Here is a 6000-nt window from a genome sequence, read left to right on the forward strand (position 1 = left end):
TTCATCGGAGACCTAGATTTCCAAAATAATTTTCATTGTGACCCAGTTCTCATTTTTGACGACTGTTGTGCGTTCTAATTGAGAAAAATGTTCTGTTTTTAGACGGCTAACTGAGCTCACCACCTCTTATTACAGGGGCTTTAGATTTTAGTAACACAATATCTGGCAGTAATGGACACCAATTTTTTTCCTAGAAATTCAAGCCCCATTTGATCATCTTGAAACTTGTTTTTATGAAGTAGGGAGAATTAATTTAGAAATCTTCTTTTATTCCATGACACAAGCTATACATAGCTATCATGAAAGTATGATGCAAGGTCATACTTATTGTATCAAGGAAGCAGAGGTGTTTTCTGGTCATTAGGAGATCAGTGGGTTCAGGGGAAGGGTTGATTTGTCAATGTCATGTTTTAACATTTTATAATCCATGCAATTAATTAATTGTATCTTGCTAATAAAGGAAAAATCATTAGTTGCAGCCCTTCATCTGACAGAGTATATCATTACACAGAGATGACCCAGCAGGGGGGTGTGTATGTGTGTGCACATGTGTTACATGCATTTATTGCTTTGGCAGGTAAACCCACGACAGCAGCTACCTCCTTCAGTGAAAATGCATTCGTCCCAAATCACACACACACACACACACTCGCAGCCTGGCAACTGTTTAGTAACAAGCAGAGGAAGCGAGAACACAGAGGAAAGGAAATGAGAGGGATTAATTAATGGAGGAGTGAAATTAAGAGCACTCTGCCTCCTGCAGTTCTGACGTGACCACCCCCAACACTCCACAGCCCCCTGCCCTCAATGTGCACATTTGCTGACATTTGATGCACTGTATGTAAGTATATGTACTCCTCTAGTCTTTGCTCGTACGTGGCTTAGTTTGAATCACCGGGTGTGTGTTGTCAGACAGCCAGCGGCTGCTGTAGACCAGGCGGCAGCACAGGAGCCTGTGGAGAACATGGCAGACCTGCTGAACACCCTGTTTTATTTCTGCATGTTCCGCTGAATGGGCTGTTACAGCACTGTTGAGTAAGAGAGAGCTGAGAGATTGTTTGTCACAGTGGAGGGGAAAGTTTGTTTCCTTGCAATACAAGACAGTATCTGTTTTTGATATGTATTGGCGTGGGAAGACCTCAAAGAGAGTGTGTCCATGCAAAGACTTAAATTCCAATCAAGATAAAAGAAAAACAAATTTAAAGGTGCATCTGGTAAAATTTGAAAGGTAATGTGATGATACATTTGAGAAATCTATTGGTAGCTTTATGGCACCAAATCTTTTAATCATTAATGGCGAAGATAAATCTCAGAAAGCCTTGATTTGTCTGTTTGCAGGTCAAATAAATGTCTATGTGCACCTTTGCAAGATGATAACCTTGGACTTGAGTGAGTTTCTTTCAGCTTTTCACTCAGTCCACCCACGATTAGCAGGTCAAAAACACCTTCAGATCCAGATTAAAACTGGGCTGAATTCGTTCGGAAAGTGAGAGTATTTAAAATTTTTAGGTTATGTCTAACATTGCCATCATTGATGTTGAAACAATAATTACATGAGACCTAAATGTCTAAAACACACTCACTTTTAACCAGTTAGCCCGATTTAAAACTAGATGTACAGACTTTGTTGACCTGTAAATTGTGGATGAAATGAGTGAAAAGCTTAAAGAATATCACTCCCAACCTACATGATCATCTTCAGTAAAGGCAGTTGAATGTTCAAAAACAGATTGACACCACCACAGTATGATATGTTTACAATATTAATGCAGGAGTTTTTGTCTATAATGCCGTGTTTTAAATTGCTACACGTTGCACAGTTAAGCACATCTAGACAATTACAAACATTATTACAGACTATTCTAGTTGCACAACCCACAGGCATGCCGTCAAGCATCACTATAGAGAGAAAAGGTGATGAGGAGGGCGTCACGAATGCATCAGAGGCGGGTGTTGGTGGTAATGTGCAGCTGACAGACCCAGTGGTTCTGGTTAAGACTGGTATGATGTACATGCTGTCAGTTTACCACAGTGGGAGTGTTGCCTGTCACCTCCCTGCTTCCCCTGCCCGAATACATCATCTCCCCTCCATCAAAATCAGCAGAGTGCGAATCAATCTGTCACACAGGAGGACACACGCACACACAAATACACACTCTGGCTCCTAGAAAGAAGCTAGCGGGAAGGAAAGAAAATGATAGAAAAGGAGGAGGAATGATACAGTAGTTTAGGTGAAAGGATGACAGAGAAAGGAGGGGCGGTGATTACTGAAAGACAGCTGAGGAATGATGGCGGGAGTGGGGAAGAATACGTGAAAATGGAGATAAAGGACGGAGGAGCAGATACGTGGTGAGCAAACAGAGATACAGAGCTAGACAGCGGCAGAAAGGAGAAGCTGTCAGAAGATACTATCATACAGGGAGAGATCTGGGAAAATGCAACACTGCAGACGAAGTGGTGAAATGTAACAGAGAGGAGAGCCAGTGAGAGGGAGAATGAAAGAGTAAGAGAGTGAAAGGTCAGAGAAGCAGAGAGAAACCCAGTGGATGATTCATGGAGTTCAGCCTGTCGAACTTCTGCCTGAGGGGTTCGACGCTGCCTGCCAGCCGCTTCTCTCCCCTACTGCCTCACCCACAGCTTCTCTCACCTGCACACCCACTGCTGTCTATAATCTGTATAAGCCAGTAACTAGTGGCTTAAATGAAGCAGGGAGAAGGTTACAGGTGTTCTGGGTATTTTCTGTGAGTCAAGGACACCCTTGCATGCAGCAAACCTCCAATGCTTAAATCGATATTACCTTTGAATCAAATGACTGTGTGATGTGAAAGAGGTTGCTTGTAGTGCTGAAATCAATCAACTCTGCAGCTCTACTGCCTGGGCTTTTTAGCCTTTTTTGAAGTCTGTGCAGGCTCTGATAAACCCGCTATACGTCTCCTCCCCAGCACTAAATGGCAGCCATACTTAGCAACTAGCATGTGAAATTAGAACATCTAGCAGCTAAAGAGCCAGATATTTCTTCTCAGGTTTTGGTGGAAACCAAAATAGAGATCAGAGGAAAGTAAATATTGGACTCATCGGGTGGACAGAGGCACAACTCCAAATGAATGCTAATATTACGCTGTGTATGCTGGATGTGGGACTATCGTTACTGTGTATCAAGCAGCTTGTTTGGATGTTTTTCTGCCCCCTAGTGGGCAAAAATAAATAAATGCAGCTTTAAACTTAGAAAATCTGAGTGGCATTGTGTCAAGTGTCATCTTAGTCAAATCCACATATCAAACTGTAAGGAAAGGATCATTTTTATTATTGATTAATCAGTTTATTAGTTTAATTCATGGATTAATTCATGGATTAATTGTTTAGACTACAACATGTCAGAAAACAGTGGGAAAAGCCAATTTCCATAAATCAGAACTTAAGGTGATGTCTTCAAAAAATTTTATTATTAGTCCAAAACCCAAAGATATTCCATTTATAAATATACAGAGCAGAGGAAATCAAATAATCTTGATATTACATAAGCGTTGTTTGCTTTTTTTATGGTTGTTTGGTTAACGACAAATGATTAGTTAACTAATCATTTCAGCAGTTGTATGCATGTGTGCATGTCTCAGATGTGGTCAGGCATTAAGTGCACAAGTGCACTCTCACACCCTCAACAGTTTGTAATGGCCCTGGCCTCCACCGCCCAGCTGCCTCCATTAATATTCAATGTGCTGTCAGTTGCAGATGTGGCACAGACAGCCAAGTCGCCAGGGCTCACCTTTCCCACCGTCATGTCACCCGTGTTGAGTGGGGAGCGTGATAAGTAGGCAAGGAAGCGTTGGTGGTTGGCGGTTGGCTGTGGGTTAGGAGGAGGGGGGGTGCCGTCCGTCTGTCAGGAGAGAAAACATGTCCATCGCCCTTTGCACTGAGAGTGTGAGGAGGATACAGCCGTTTGCGTCTCCGACCTCCACTCTTGGCGCAGATGCCAGCGGTGCCAAAAATAAAGTGCATTAAAGCTGGCAGCCGAGGCCCGTTAAGTGATCACCATGACAATAGGCGGATGGCATGGTGAGATGACACCTCCGCGCAATCCTCCTCCTGCCCTGAGAGGCTGCGCTGCTGGACTGCTCAGCTGAGCTCTCTCTACGTCTCTCTCTCTCCTGTCGTTTATGTGCTCTCTCCTTTCATCCTCCTCTTCTTCTCTGATATGTCTCCTGGGAGCTCTTTAGGCTAACAGGCAGTGTTTAGTCTGTTTTTATGCCCGATCATTTTACATTTTAATTTCACTCTCCTCTGTCTCGCTGTTTTTCCTACCTCCCTCTCCCACCTGTTTGTTTTCCCACTGCGCCTTTCAGCCTGTTTTGTGCAATGGCCACACACAACTTTCTCAATCTTAAATCTTCTAATCTCACCTTTATCTGCCCTAATCAGCCTCCTCTGCTGCTTTAATCCCACAGAGCATGTCCCTAATGAGCTCTCCTCCACCTCCCGTCTCCTTTCCCTTCCTCCACCCTGCTCCTTATCTCGACCCAAGAGCCTGACGTCATTGTAATCTTCGGGATAACTTTAAGAGCACACAGATGCACACACCTGCACTCACGCATGCACAGAGTGAGGTCACACGTTAGCATGCAGATGCAGATCTTAGCAGCAAACTAGAGGAGAGCAGAAAAACATTGGAGAAGAAGGTGATGTCATGAAATTGCACAGAAAGATCCATAGGGGATCTCTGGAGTGGCTTTTGGCCTGTTTTCCCAACTTGTACAGATCCATAGCTGCTGACTGAGAATGAAGATCATGACCTGTGTAGTGTTAGGGCGCTTGTACTCTGCCGGGAACAGTTGCTTTCCTTCTCAGGTCCATCCATCCGTTGGCTGGCGTCTGAGCGGCATGCAACATGAATATTGATGCTCCTCGCTTGTTAACATTGTATGAAGCAGGACGCGTAATTGTCTGTCTTCTCAGCGCGACACGTCTTCTTCAGTGGGATGTGTGAGAAGGTCGGCCCACCGGGGAGCTCAGCTCTTCTCGAATCTCTTCACTTTAAGTGAGAAAAGTGGTGAGGGGGAAGGAGAGAGAGTCAAGCGCAGGCAAAACCAAAATTGCAACACACACTTTGTCAAGTGCACTGAAGTGCAGTTGTGAGTTGGCTGTGGGTTTGTTTCAGGCTTGTAGCGTTTTCTCTAAGGCTCTCCATTTCAGTGATACATGGCTTTTTTGAGGCTGGGCAGCAGTAAAACTCGTTTCTAAAGGTGTAGTTCGCAGTTTTTCTCTTTTTTTCTTCTATTGCACAGCTGCGGGTTCCACTCATGCCGAGGCAAATGTAGGATCCTCTCCCTTGAACTGAGAAATGAGAACAACCAAAGTGTGCATGCATTAGTGTGCAGCTGTCATATGTACACGCAAGGGAATATATTCCTCTTGGTATGATAGAGTGCATGTGTGTGTGCAGTGCACCTGCATACAGTATATAGTGTATTCTTACCCACTTCCATTTACGTATCTGTGTATGTAAGAGTTTCTGTATGTGATGTAAGTGTTTGGGAGCCATGAGATCGACAGGATTCCTGTAAGTGAGGCTGTGGTCTAATCCAGTCTTGAGTAGGCGCATTGATTTATTGAGCAACGCTTGGTAGTTCAGAGAAGCTTCCTGCTATATCCTAATCAGCACATGTGCATAAACAGAGACACACATACACACACACACTTTGTCTTTTATTCTTCAAGGAAACATGGAGAAATTGACTGCAGCTGGCAGGAGAGTGTCACTTTTTAGTCTAATGATTTGCACAGTGGGTGTATCTTCCAGTAAAACTTGTGTGTGTTTCTCCATTTGTTTTTCATTATGCAATTTTTCCTTTCTATGATTTTTTCTTTTGTAGTTCACCCAAATTATGAGACCAGGATGTATTTTATCACTCAAATGTAGTGGTGTCTAGCCTTGCAGAGTATTTTGGGGTAACCATCCCTGAAACTGATATCACTGATATACATAGATTTATATATATATATATA

The 6000-nt window shown here is 43.5% G+C and overlaps 1 protein-coding gene across 1 annotated transcript in view; it reads left to right on the forward strand.

Annotated features, from left to right (window-relative positions):
- Positions 1–6000, forward strand: part of ctbp2l (C-terminal binding protein 2, like) — a 46401-nt gene that overhangs the window by 19890 nt on the left and 20511 nt on the right. The gene's annotated exons all lie outside the window — the stretch shown is intronic.

This window comes from Morone saxatilis, unplaced genomic scaffold (genome assembly GCF_004916995.1).
Source record: "Morone saxatilis isolate NCDOM2014 unplaced genomic scaffold, NCSU_SB_2.0 Contig1, whole genome shotgun sequence".
In the NCBI taxonomy this organism is placed as follows: domain Eukaryota; kingdom Metazoa; phylum Chordata; class Actinopteri; family Moronidae; genus Morone; species Morone saxatilis.